General features: G+C 41.6%; 1 pseudogene; it reads right to left on the bottom strand.

The window, feature by feature from the left end:
* Window positions 1-4,459: 4,459 nt before the first annotated feature.
* Window positions 4,460-5,389, bottom strand: LOC125999456 (BTB/POZ domain-containing adapter for CUL3-mediated RhoA degradation protein 3-like; annotated as a pseudogene).
* Between the last annotated feature and the right edge of the window lie 9,956 nt (window positions 5,390-15,345).

Raw genomic sequence — 15,345 nt, 5'->3', positions numbered from 1 at the left:
CTGCATCTTCTGCAGTGGGCCATTCTGAAGTGCAGGGCTCTTCTTCAGAGCTGTACTCCTCTCCAGAGCCAGGCTCCACTTCCTCAGTCGCTTCTTCACCAACTGGATCTTTATGCTCGTTCAGAGCATCATGTGGTAATGTTTTTCCTTCAAAGTCAGGATATGGTTGCCATTTTTATCCCACACCTCCTGGGTATCCTCAGGATGGTGTTGGGTTTAATGAGCAGGCTGCTCATTTGGTGGCTCTGCTTGACAGCAAGGGAGCATCTCAGCTTGTTCCCCATCCTCACTACTACTAGTCACTGGACATGCCTTTGAGTTAGTCTAGTCCAGGGGCATTTCTACCCTAAGGCTGTGGTCAAACATCCATGGCTTGAGCCTTGATGGCCCAGTGTACAGTGGCTCAAGACTCTAGATTCTTTTGTGGGGGCAATAAGTGGTTTATGTCATGGCCTATTTAGTTGTAACACCTGACTTCACAAAGGGGTTTTCGGCCAGCCAGGACAGGGGGACTTGGCCAAGTGTGGGGGAGTGGAGGTGCGTCCATTTCTTAAGTCCTTCTTTTCGCAGTTTGGACAAGTCTGCTTTGTGGTCCCTGAGAGTATTTTGATCTTAGACATAAAGTAGAAGTTCTCTATAACTTGTAAAGCCCCAACAGGATTTCATGCAGAATAATTCATTGCACCTCCTTCTCTTTTCCTTCCAGTTAGACCCTTCACTCCTATATTTTGTAGTGTTCCACTTGCTTCCGCTACCCTTGCCCAAAGTGGCAGGCCTAGACAGAAAAATCACAATCATATTCTTTATTTTTTCTGTTGCTTTTGGAGATTTTTTATTGCAATATTATGCATCTATAAATTACCCCTATGTGTGTGATTGTTCTGTCTTGTCTCATGCCCTCTGACTAATTTTAATTAGCATGACACTTGCCATATACCTCTGTGGAGCAGCAAATGCTATGCTTTTTTCTTTCGTTGAACAAGAAATAGTCCACACTCTAGAAATACCATAATCTCTTTGATCTACTCATCTGTTGTTAGACACATGGTTTCTGTCCAGACTTGGATTACTGTGGATAGTACTGTGAGGAACAGAAGGGTAAAACTATTTTTTCACCATTGGGTTCATGAGTCTTTGGGGTAAATGCCAAGAAGTAGAGTGGCAGGTCAAATGTAAACTTAATATGTAGTTTGTTGAGGAATGTCTGTATTGATTTGCAGAAAGACTGGATCAATATATTCATAGCACTCACATCGATACTCTTTGCTCATGTTCTGTTTCAAAGAACAAACAGGACAAATCCTAGGTCTCATATTGAAAATTTCAGATTACCCAGCAGTGGTAGTCTGTGAAAAGATTGGGAGAGAAGACGTGTACTTGAAGTGAGAGAGAGAAAGTGGTGAGAGTCTTCTAATTTAGGTCTTAATGAACTACAGTACTGTTATCCATCAACATTAAAAACTTGAGAGAAAGGAAATATGAGAGCCTCCAAAAGAGACAGTTGTGTTCACAGATAGAACAGAAACTGAACACATTAGTGGGAGGAAGTAGATACTGGTGAAGTAATTGTTATTATATTGGATTTCTGAAAATCTGTCATGATTTTAACTTTTAACTGTGTAATTTATGGTGATTCAATAAAATGTTTTTAAATAAATAAAATCTTCTAGGAGTAGGGAAATAGAAAAAATTGTCTCCAGGTTTGCGTTTCGTCTGCTCCAAAGACACAGTCTATTATTGAAAGAGATGTAAACCAAGCCATGAAAAATCATACACACACTGGCCACACAGCTGTAAGCTAGCAAACTCGGGACGAGAGAGTGAACCAAGTCCCACCCTGCCAAAAGAAAGTCAGATACACCCATAAATCTTAATCACCACTTTGCCTATGACCCAGCTTGCCACTAAGCCACAACTCTCTGTAGCTATGTCAAACTGACCCAAACTCTAGTTATGCCAGTATTTAGGCTGAGAGCACAAGACATTATTGCAGTGAGTGCAGGGAACCAGCAACCCCCTACTTTCTCCTACTTCTAGTAGGCCTGGCATCTGAAACCACGCCCCACAAAGCCTCCAATTAGTAACAGTGATTGGACTTCCCAAATAAACTCCAAATTTTAAAATATTTTCATCCCCCTGTAGAAACACACCAATTTAGATGCGATGTTTATTGAAAGCCACCTAATGTTTAGAGACAAAAGCTAACAGAATGATCAATAGGAGCAACAAGACGTTAAAACTTTCTGACCTCCTTTTGAGATACAATAATTTTTACAAATTTGGATATCACTGTACATTTTTGTTTATATTTTCTCATTTTTTTCCTTTTTTAATTGTTTTTGAGAAGCAGAACTTTTATTTCCCATCCACAAATGCTTGTCCAGCACATCACTACTGGAACACAGAGCAAGTTTTCCCGGAGACACATGGCTGGGACAGGGGGTGGGGGTGGGATGGGGAGAAGGGGAAGGACCCTGAGGGACAGCCGTGCCCAGAGTCACCTGGGGCAGTGGCCCCGAAACACAATGAGGACTGATTTAAAAGAACTGAACTTCTGACCAGAAATGGCTTCGTGGGTTTACCCCTGACGCCTCACCAAACCACACAGGGTTTTTGCTTGATCCGTAACCATTATGAACAGCTACCACTTGCTTGTAGGACCAACATCTAAAGTGCGGCTTCTGTGTAGGATCTTCTTTGGTGACAGAGCTGGGACTGAATCTTGCTTGGCCGCCTCACAGCATCAGGTGGCTCACACAGAAAGCTGGCTAAGTCCTCTAGGGAAGCCGAGATGCGCACCTAGAGAAACAGAAAAGCTGCAAGAAGGGTCCGAGTCGAGAGACTGCTGGGACAATCGGTCACGGGACAGAGAAGCCAAACACAAATCAGATTGTTCCACACGTGAATGATTTCCTTGGGAAACATTTTTTACAAACAAGTTATGATGGCTTTTCCATTGCTACAAAACATCCAAACATTCTTTTTTTTTTTTTACCTTTGTAAAAATAAAACAGTTAAACACAATGGTTGCCAAGGGTTGGTTCTGAACAGCAGAAAACATTTATGAGACGTTATCTGGTTAGCCATCCCCTGGCCTGCCTGCTCCAAACCAGGATAGCCCTATACAAAAGTTCCCTAAAGGGCAGTGTCAAAAGCTTCTACCCACGGTGTGATATGTAGTCACGTGTGATTGTTCTTGTGATTGTAGGCCTGGCTGGCTGGTGGGTACAGTAAAGACAGAGAACTACCACAGGGAGAGTGGTAGAGAAAAGTCTCAATAGTACAAATCAATTCAAAATAGAAACATTTTTGGGAACACCATGTGTGCTAGGTTGCCCCGAGGAATGAATCCCTTTGGTATTAAATAGTCACAACCCCCTGGAGAGGCAGAGAGAAACCGTCCCCTATCCTACTTACACACTCACAGCCCGTCACCATTCCACCCTATTCAGGCTCACACTGCTTCAGCCCCTCACTACTCCACCCTACTCACACACACACAGCTCACGATTCCACCATACTGAGCCCGTCACTACTCCACCCATCTCAATATGCTCACAGCCTGTCAATACATTCTATACCAAATCTAGCTTCCATCACCACACTCTGGGCCATCTGGAGCAGGTATGAAGGAGCCCTGTAGGTAGGTAACCAGGCACTGTGCAGAAGGCCCCACTCCAGTGGTCCTGAGCAAACGCTACGCATCCCCTGGACAGACATGCCACAGCACCAACCAGCTCCACAAGAGTCTGTACCTTTCACTCTTCTCAGACACTCTCTCCATCCACCCATCCACACGGTTAAAATCTAGACAAGGGAGCCCTCCCCCCAATGAGCGATGGCCAGATTTACAGCCATCAAGCTACTCCCATGGCAGTGTCCCTGCTGTGGGGACAGCGTCTGGGAGTCAGGTCGGGCCCTGGAGGGAGATCCACTCGCAGCAGCAAGGCCAACAGGACAGGGAAGGCCAAGGAGAAAATGGTGCCTGGAACCAGTAGGCGCCCCTGAAGGGCAGTGGGGAGGGACAGCTCTGCCCAGCCTGGCCCAGCTGCAGCGGCCACAGATATGGGCACCCCGAAGTCTTGAATGGTCATCTAGAACCAAGTATGGGGCAGGGCCAGAAAGGGTGTGCAGACACTGCTGTGTTCACTGAGAAGCTATAGGACTGAAATCCAAAAGGCTCGCCAGCCACCCCCAACAGCATCATCACCCACCGAGGTTGACACAGGCTCATGCAGTGTCCCACACTCGCGTCCTTGTCCTGGGAGAAAGACAGGAGCCTAGACCCACTGGAGGGCTGCTCATGCACCTACAGAAAATGCAACTTGTCAGGAAGTAGCAAAAGAACTGTTTGGCTTGTTACCAGAGTCTCTGGGACTCCAGGTACTGGCGAGGACCAAATGCAGAGAGGCAGGAGGTAGGGAGGGTGTGGTGGGCCGAGCAAGGCAGGATCAGCTGCTCACTGGTGCAATTGGGCCCAGTCATAGTGTGGCTTGATGTGGATCCTCCGCACCCGCTCGATCTACTCCCACTCTGGCTCCTCATCTTCGTCAGGGTGGTGAGAATGTCTGGCTGCTCCGCCCGTGGCTTCCAGCAGTGCATTGTCAGGCCCTCGGCCATCCTGGGCCTCATAGAGCAAATATTCAGTGTCCCCTCGTAGATCCGGGCTTTGGGGTACTCAACCTTAGTCTGCTTCTTCTTGGTGGCGTAGACGATGGAGTTGCAGCAGACCTCCGCGATCTTACGGCCCTGGCCATAAAAGGACCAGCAGCAGATCTCGTCCCCAATGACGTCCATGATGAACAGGACCCACCCGTTGAAGCGCAGGGGCAGCTTGTCAAACAGCTCGATGTTCTTCAACATGTTGTCATCTGAGTTGCTGGTATACGTGTATTTGTTGTTACTCCTGTTGTACAGCAGCTTCACGGCTGGCTTATTTGAAGTTGCTATAAATTTCTCCTCTTCTTTGGACGAGGTGATCACGGGGACTTTGCAAAATGGCTCGTAAGTATCTTTGTTCTGTTTCAGTGCTGCCTGGCACTCTTCCACCAGACCCTGCACCAGGTAGTACTTGGCTTCTGCCAGCAGCTCCTCAATCTCCCGGAGGCTCTCAGGCAAGGGCATAGCATCGTCTGGAAGGTAGTTAAGGATGGTCCAAAAGTGCTTCCCCCATCAGTCAATGAGGAACCAGCCACACTGTCCATGAGCACTCCATGCAGCCGCTGAACTTGGCCTTGAACATGGTGTCCTGATTGGTGAGCATCTGCATGGTCATGTACGTCAGCTTCACGTACTTGGAGCTGGGGCTGGCCGCCTTGAAGGAGGTGGTGCAGGTCGCAGGCGCTGGCACCTCTGAGCTCACCACTCTTTCTCCTGAAATCTCTTCCATGAAAAGCCTCCGATGCCAGAGCCCCCAGACCTGCCCGCAAGGCAGGAAGCTCCAAGTAGGCGGAGGGCATTTTCTCCTTTTTTAACATAATTTCACTTGGGGCCAGAGAAGTAGCATGGAGTTAGGGTGTTTGTCTTGTATGCAGAAGGATGGTGGTTCGAATCCCAGCATCCCATATGGTCCCTCGAGCCTGCCAGGAGCGATTACTGAGAGTAGAGCCGGGAGTAACTCCTGAGTGCTGCCAGGTATGACGCAGAAACTAAAAAATTTTTTCTCACTTCCATTTATCTCCAAAGAAATGTATATCTACAATGCCAATGGTGTGATGCTTTAATGAAAGTCTTTAAATAGAGTAATTTATACTTAAAAGAAAAATGAAATGGTGATTTCTAGGAAAAATAGCATCAATTTAACCCGTTGTAATTATATTACATAAATGATAATAAATATTAAGTATTAATGAGAAGTAAAAACCTATATGAGCAACAGACAAGTACACAATTTTATTTGGACATTTTAGTATCTTTGATAGAATACAGAATCATTAAGTGTAGTAGTCCATGGTGATAGAGCTTTGGGTATGACATTTTTCTTACACATGGCTGACCTGAGATTGATCCCTGGCATACCACTCAGTCCCCCAAGCTCCTTCCAGAGTAACTAATTACTGAATGCAGATCAAGGAGTAACCCCTGAGTATTTCTGGGTTTGGCCCAAAAGAAAAAATCAGTAATTATAAGGAAAACATAAGTAATCAACCACCTTGCTCTTACGAGCATTCTTAGCACACCTGCTCAACATCATTAATATAAAATTCTTATCAGAATACATACAGAACATTTTCTAAATAGAAAATATTTGGGGTCTTAATAATGTCTGGTTTTTCTTTAAACTTCTTTAAGCATCTTTAAGTAACAAAATTGTTTTTCTTTTCAGAAGAATTCATTTCTGAATCAATGAATAAAATAAAACTGAAAATTTCCCCAAATATTTGCAAATCAAAAATTGTCCAAAATTACTAAATCAAAAGATATGTATACACCTATCTATGTTCACTGAAGCACTGGTGTTTCTTTTGCAATCTGAATGTGCTGGGAGCTACTTCTATTTCCAATAACTGGGCTGAGGCCTCCATCAAGTTTAGGCATTCGTAGCAAATCAGCTGCTTATTGAATGCAGTTGTACTTTGGTTGGAATAGAAAACAATTTGGGGGGCCTTTTCATCCTTTCCCTTTCTTTGTTTGGAGACCTGGAATGAAAGGAGAAAAGGACACTGGGGTGGGAAAGATACTTTGGGGGTTGTGGGGACTGGGGCCAATGGAACGGGGCAGATGCCAGGTCAGGGCAGGAGCATTGATGGGAAGTGGAGGTACTTAGGTTGTAACCCTGTCTCACCTTGGACCCTTGTCTGATTGAGGATTCGGGGTATATGCCTTCCTCCTTTCTATCTCTTGGGAGCTCGAAAGTGACTGTCTCATGACTCTCTAGGCTCTCAGGAGCTCGAAGATGCCTGGCTCATAGCTCACCCAGTGAATCGAGAGCTTGAAGATTCCTGGCTCATGGCTCGTCCCATCTCTCAGGAACTCAAAGATGACTGGTTCATAGCTGGAAGTCACAAAGAGCTGGTCTGACCAGTGGGCACACCTTATAGTGCACTCCCTCAAACTGCTTACCTGCTCTTAGATGGGAGTCTAGGTGCTAGGTGGGGCCAAGAGCTAAATCTGACATTAAATGATGTAGTGCCAATGAAGCAAAGGTTCCTTAACATAGATTGTGCTGTAAGTGTGGCCTTTGGAATCCTATCCTATAGCTGATGAGTTCAGAAAGCAACAGAAAGACAGAGGGAGAGAGAATAAAAGAGAGACTGAGAAAAAGACAGACTGAGCAAGTGCAAGGCATGCACCCTCCCTGCTGTATGTTTGCAATGTCCCTGCACTTTGTATCTCTTGTTTTTAATGTATTTGATTCTCTGGTTTAGGATGTTTTCTATCCCACTTTATTACAACCTCCGTTCTTTGGGGCTTACTCCTAATAGTGCTCAGAGTTCGTTCCTAGTTGTGCTTGAGTGACTATACGGTTTTTGGGATTGAGCAGCCATGCACAAATTAACTGGTTTATGAGCCATACTGGCTCTGAGGCCCTTGAAATAACTTTGGCTTGCAGGCAGTCAACTGAAAGAGACCCATGTTAGTTCCTATAAACTCTATCTTGGACTTTTACCTGCAGTCACAGAAATGGACTCACAAGGCCCTTCAGATCAAGCACTTGCATAGAAAGAAATATCTTTACACATGATTTCAAGGGAAAATATTATAAAACGAATATTTTTTCCCAAATTTCAGTTGTAAATATATTTGTTTGGATATTATTAATTACAGCAAATGAAGGGAAAACACCGGAAGTAAAATGGTTTAAAATTTCATTCATTATCACTTTGTGCCTTAAATATCAATGTGAAAGATTTGTAATTCACTTTGACCACAATATAATTAAAAAAATTCTAAGTAAAGGGGTTGGAGTGTTGTAAAAGAATGTAGAGATTTTCCTTGCATGCACTAAGGATGGATGGCAGTTCGATTCCCCATCATCCCATTTGGTCGCCCAAGCCAGTGGCAATTTCTGAAATAATAGTCAGAAGTAACCTTTGACAGTCACTGGGTGTGGCTCGAAGACAAAAAACATATTCTTTTTTAAATTATCTTTATTTAAACACCGTGATTACAAATATGATTGCAGTTGTATGATTACATGTAAAGTACAACCCCCTTCACCAGTGCAAGATTACCACCACCAATTTTCCAAATCTCCCTTCTCCCCACCCGACCCACACCTGTACTCGAGACAGGCTTTCTATTTCCCTCATTCATTCATATTTTTATGATAGTTTTCAGTGTAGTTATTCCTCTAACTGCACTCATCACTCTATGTGGTGAGCTTCATGTCTTGAGCTGTACCTACATGGGTAATTGGGGGGAAATATTGGTTGGGACTGAGGCAGTAAAAAATTAGAAATAAGCTTTGTAGGGCAGTATCAAGGTCACAATACAAGATGGATATTATGCATATATAAACTATATGCATATAATACTATCAATATGTGTGGAGCTGATAGAACCTAGAACATAATGGTGTCTCAGAAGCCCCTGACCTTGCTATCCACGTGACAAGAGGCACTCATGCCCTGAGGACAAAGGAAGTAGCTAAACTCTAAAATTATATTCAGAGCAGCCAACCACACAGCCAGAGAAAAATTACCGATATAGAAAAACTTGCCTTTGTGTTAGCAAAAGATTAATGTGTTTACAGCTGATGTTTTATTTATGCTTGCTGAGTAAAATTTATAAGATTCTGTTTGGTAACATTTTACATGACTGTGCTTTCAGCAGAAACAAGATGTTTTTGAAGATAATGATTAGCATTTTACATGTGCTCAAGTCTACCTCTTTACCCCTCCCTATTTCCTGCCCCCAGCTTATGCTGATAAGCGCTTGCAAGCTGTAATTGGTGGAAAGTTGAGTGATGTACTTGTAACACCCCCCATGACGTATTTTGCCTATAAATGCAAGTCTCCCTGGGCAATAAATCCTTTTGAACAGTGTGAGTTGTCTTAAGCCCTCTTCTTACTAACTTCTCAAGTTTACTTCACATATGGCTCTGCTTGAGAGAACCCACGAATTATTAGAGACCTTCACTCCCAAACACCCACGTGTCGGGGGTCCCCCATCGGGGGCTGCATCAATATATATCGTATGCATGAAGACACTAGCCCCCACATGGTTTTTAAAATAAAGACCAAGGAGAAAAATTTCCATTGACTGTCCCAACACAAACCAGTGCTAAAACGGCCCGCCCTACTCACAAATCACATTCCCATTAGTGTAGGGAGAGGTAGGGGGAAAGCCTAATAACCCTATAGTGTCCACTTGGGCCGACTCCCAGGGAAGTCCTGAAGTCCAGGGGAGACAAAGGGGGATGGCTGGGGTTCTGCCAAGCGTCCCAGCACTTCCTATGCTAAGGAGAAGGCCTCTGGCATGGGACCTTTCCAAACCACATACCTGGAAAGAGCTGGCCTCCAGAATCAAAAGGGGAAATCGGAAGCAAGATATTTGCCCGCCCTCCTCCCCATGCACCTCCCCCTGGAGTACTAAGTATGGGGGGGAAGCTTGAGGAACCTAAAATTCTAGGTGAGACTTTGAAAGAGTGAGTTAGATTTCTATCTGACTCATACATAAAATAATGAATTTATGTTGCACAGTGTATGAAGTTTGGACAGCCTGTGTGCTATTATTCAGGTACTGAAAGTGATTACATAGTTCTATAACAGCCAGGAAAACTTCTGGAAATGACTTCACAATAACCTTAACTGGGTAAGATTAATGGGCACCAGGGGAAACTTCTTTACGTAATTTTTATTTTGTTTTTGGACTACATCAAGTGTTGCTCAAGGGTTACTCCTAGATTTGTGCTAAAGATTCACTCCTGTTTTCTTGGGCGCCATATAAAATGCTGGGGTGTGGGAGAATTCAACATAAGTTGTCTCCCTGCAAAGCACAAAACCCTACTAGATATATCATTGCTCTCTCCTCAGGGAGAAATTTAATGTGAATTAATTGTGATGTACCAGTACTTAAAACTTCTCTCACTTTAAAATATAGCCACTCCTAGAAATTATGAAGAATTACTCTAGGCTCTGCACTCAGAAATTACTCGCATTGTTACTTGATAGATTTATGAGATGCCCTGGATCCAACCCAGGTAGGCCTGTGCAAGGCTAGAACATCCCCAGGATATTACTTCTCTGACCCTGTACTTAAAAATATTGTATCAATATTGCAGGGCTGGAAAGGTAGCATGTAAGGTGCTTGCCTTGTGTAAGGCCTACCCACGTTGAATTCCTCTCAGAATTTCCTGAGCTCAAACCCAGGTGATGGCCCTGAACTAAGCAGGGAGTACTAAAAAATGAGAGAAAGTAAGGGAAGGAGAAATGAAGTACGAAGAAAGAAGAGAGAGAAAAATACTTTAGGCATAATGTAAGAAATATTTGTGACATGAATGAAGGGAAGGTACTTGGATGAGTTAATTTGTAGTTGACAAAACTTTGTCTCTTTCTCCTTAGGTCTGGCAAAACTGGTGACTCTGTTGTGGAGCTACCCTAGTTCAGAGTCTATTGCCTTACCTCATTGTCCCAGCACCACCAAGACTTGCCCCAATGTCCTTGAAAACTACTTTAGACCCGTCCTCCAAGAAACCTCCCTTAACCCTCTCCTGCAAGACCTGCCCAAACTATTCAGGACCTCACCACCCTCTTCCAAATCTCAACTCCACTCCAACCCTCCAGAATCCTCCTCCAAACCTCCCCTAGCCTCCTCTAGAACATCCAGATTCCTCACAAATGGCAAATTTTCCACCCAAACATTCCCAACCCATCCAATATATAACAAAATCAATGTAAACTTTGCCCAAATACCTCCCAAATCTCTGTAATTTAGTAAAAATCAGTACCAATCTTCCCAAACTTGCCCAGTATACTCCAAGACACCCACTCTCGACTTCAAAATCTCCCACTCTCCTCCTCTAAATGATTCCTTTACACAGGACCTCAAATCCACCAACAAATCTTATCATATATCATTCAGAAACGGCCCCTTTTTCCAAGAACTCTCACCTCCTCAGAAACTTCCCATTTATCACACAAACTTCCAGACCCTATCCCCAAACCTGCTCTCCTTAAAGAGGAATCAGACCCCTCTCCAAAATTTCCCTCCCCTCCTCCAACACCATCAATTCTTCCCCAGTGCCTCCAATTCTCCTCACTAACTTCTACACTTACCTCCCAAGACTGTATGTCCTACAAAACCTGCACTCTATCCTCCAAGATAGACCAAATCTTCTGTTTTCTTCCAAGACCAGTACCTAAACCTCATATTCTCTTATAAAATTTTAGTACAACCCCCCACAAAACTCTGCACACATCCAAAATCTGCCTCTCTTCTTTGATGCCCTTATGAAATCCATATTCTTCCTCCATACTCATGCTCCAAATCAAGCCCTTCTTCCATAACAACCTCCACAATTTCCTGTACCTCCTAAACCTTCATACATGCCTATAAAACTTGCCCTTTTTTGCACAAGACCACACCAACCCTCCAAAGCATCCCCCTTATCTTCCCAATGTCCACTAAGCTCCTCAAAACCCTACAATAGACTCAGCAGGATCCTCAAAAAGCTCCTCAGATATATCCCCAACCTCAAAAACCTACTCTCCTACCCCTAACCAGAAAACCATTCTCCAAAACCTTGCCACATAACTCCCAAACCTGAACCTTCCTTCAACAGACCATCCTGTAGACAACCCGCAATTCTAAAAAACATGTTCTACTCCTCCCAGACCTCACTTCTGTCCTCCAAAACCTGCTGTTCTTCCTTAAAGACCTCCACACTCTTTCAAACCTGTTATAAACACAAGACTTTGCACCAAAACCAACCAAAGCAGCTCTCAAGCCAGTGCGTCTCCTCCAAACCTGCCCCTTTCCCCTCAACACATGCAGAAAATCCTGCAAAACCTCCTTGCATGTTTCCCAAACTTCTGTAACCTCCGCTAAAACCTGCAGTCCTTCCCTGGACCTCTCACCAATCTCCAAAATCCCTCAGACACCGCCCAATGCTATGTAGCCTTAAAAGAGGCTCACCTTACAATAAAGCTATGCCCTTTTCCAAACCAGCCCAAATTTCCAGCAAGACGTTAATTCTGTACACGAAAACATTAACTCATTCTTCTAAGTCTACAGCCCTCCTTCCAAAAACCCTGCATATCTCCCAAACCTCAGTACCCTCCAGCAAAACCTACCCTCCCAACACCTAGATCTCCCCACCATTCTACAAAACATTTCTTCCTTCAATGCTCTTTTCCTTTCTCCTTCTTTCCTTCTCCCATCTCACCCCAAACCTTTCTTCTCTCATCAAAAAATAATTCCTTTGTCTTCTCTCTTCCCACTTATCGCTGGGGTCAAAAATAAAACAGACAGATTTGTAATTCTTCATAATTTATTTACTCCCCGGGTATCTTTCTAGGCTAGGGCTCCAGGTGTGGCTTGAGCGTGGTGGGGGATTATGACAGAAATTGCTGCCAAGACTATGGATGACAAAGCGGTTGTTGTACTAAGGCATTCCCCAGTCACTCACTCATTCCTCCCTCCCTCTCTCCCTCCCTCTCTTTCTCCCTCCCTCACTCACTCACTTACTGAGGGCTTTCTGAGCAGATTTCTTGATTCTGTCCTCCAGCATAGCTAAGGCAGCAAGCCCTATTATTTGAGAAATGCCCTCCCTATTGGGCCCATTTCCTTCACTGGTACTGACATTGTGAACAGCATCTGGATGTAAATTGCTGGCCAAACCAGGGGGACTGGGCCCCATGACATCCTTAACAGATAGGTTATTGTGTTTGGCCCTGGATTCAACACCTTTCCTGACAGATTTAGTATTAAGTCGAGGGGGAAATCTCTTAGGCGGCATCATCTTCTTTCTTTTTGCACCTGTTCTGTCCTCTGGGCACTCAGGTATCCCTTTGTGCTTTCTACTGTTGTTTTCATGGTGAATAGGCTGGTCGTCTCTCTGGAAGTTGGAGTTTTTGTAGACCTGCAAAAATTGAACGAAGAGGAGCATATTCCTCCCCATGGTCCCCAACCTCCCAGCAAAGACCTTGTTTGCCAGGGAGTTGGAGATTTCCAAGCATTACCTGGGTAGCTGGGGAAAGTGGTGCAGGGTCTGAACTCTGGGCCTCAGAGGCAGCCAGGCATGGCCCCCACATTGCCCTGGGCCATAAGCAAATCTCCCTAGAAGTGAATTTTCTCCTTAGAATTTTAAACTGTTTCGCTTCATTGATTATTGTCAACTTAATCACTCCCCGTAGCAATTAAATTAGCATCATATCATAGTACAAAAATAGAATAATTATAATAAAAAGATATATTTACATTAATGTCATATAGTATTATATTTGTATATTAAAATATTTATATATTAATTAAAAATCAAATTAAATATATAAAATAGCATAATATATACAATTATATAAAATATATTGATATCTACAATATTTATATTAATTTTATTATAATTAATTATATTTAGTAAATATTCAAATATTAAACATTGATCAATATACATTACTATACAGCATTATATCTCTTATCTACAATCAACTTATATGTATACATTACATAGATGTATATTAGAACAGTTACACATAGACAGTTTTTAATATATGATCATGTTAACACAGTATATAGAATAACAGTTACTACATTACATTGCATATAATTAAATATACTATAATATGTAAAATTGAATTATACAAAAAATATTATAGAACATAATAATTTAAATATCTTTAATTAAACAATACATTAAATAGACATGATAACATTTTAAATATAATATTAATATTATTTTATTAATAAATTTAAATGAATAGCATTACATTACATTTATTTCTGTGTTTTTATATATTCAATTATTTATTAAAATATTTTTAATTATAAATGAAATGTATTACAGTAATTGAATCATAATTCAATTTATAATATAATATATATTGATGATAATAATATATTAATATCTTCTATATGATTTTATATATATTGGTATATATCAATTATAATTACTTAATTGAACTATCGTATGAAAATACATTTATATTAACTATGCTCTCTAATATAATTACATTAACTATATCTCATTAAAATAATCTAAATATATATTGTAAAAAACTAAGAATATATTTAATATGCTTAATGTTACTGTAATACCATTGTATATACTTAAATCTATATTTCATGCAGTTTAATACTAATCATATCTAATAATTTAAATACTACACCAGCACCGTGCATGAATAAATAATCTGAATGATTAATTTAGTAATAGTACATGCAATAGAACCTTATATATTATTGTATTTGACTTGAAAATTTTAATTAATAAAATTCAATTAAAGTTAAAATCACGTATTTTATGTATTTCATTATTTGTTTGAATTATTCATGTTTAGGTAAGTACAGGCAACTAGAAATTGAAGACTAAGAAAAACAACGTGGAAACAAGAATATAATGAAACCATAGAATCTTTTTCTTTTTATAGGAGGTTTCATACATTTTGGATGGGCCCCTAAGTTATTTATTTTTTACTAATTATCTTTATTTAAACACCGTGATTACAAATATAATTGTAGTTGTATGATGACAGTCATGTAAAGAACACCCCCTTCACCCTTGCAGGATTCCCACCACCAATTTCCCAGATCTACCTACTCCCCACCCCACCCACACCTGTACTCGAGACAGGCTTTCTTTTTCCCTCATTCATTCACATTGTTATGATAGTTTTCAGTATAGTTATTTTTCTAACTGCACTTATCATTCTATGTGGTGAGCTTTATGTGATTAGCTGCACCTACATGAAAACATAAAATCTTAATAATAATAAAATTGAAAAACATTACCTCTTCTTTTTTTTTGTCTTACCAAATCCATTACCTCTTCACCTCCCAAAAAAATCTGTATCGCTCAGTTGGAGATAAGGTGTACACCAATATAACATTTTGAAAATGAAAAGAAAAATCTACTATTTAACAATTCCCGTTGAAAAGCTGTTTGTTGCATTCTACTCTTTTAAGGCAGCTATTTTCTCCTTCAATGGATTTCTCAGCTGAAACAGTGTCCCTTGTATACAAATAAATACATTTCAAAATGATTATGGCAATGCAAGAGGACACAACTTTCATTTAATTGCAAAACTGTTCTTTTGGACCCATGGCTCATTGTATTGCATAGCCTTTAGTAAGGCATTAGTTGGTGACAGCGATCCCCAGAAATTGTGGCACAGCTCTGAATCCACAACTACTGGACTCAACCCCACATAAAGCCACCTCTTACTCACACTCTTCAACCATTATCTA

This window comes from Suncus etruscus, chromosome X (genome assembly GCF_024139225.1).
Source record: "Suncus etruscus isolate mSunEtr1 chromosome X, mSunEtr1.pri.cur, whole genome shotgun sequence".
NCBI lineage: Eukaryota > Metazoa > Chordata > Mammalia > Eulipotyphla > Soricidae > Suncus > Suncus etruscus.
Note: the sequence above shows the minus strand (reverse complement) of the source record. Positions and strands in the feature narration are given on the sequence as shown.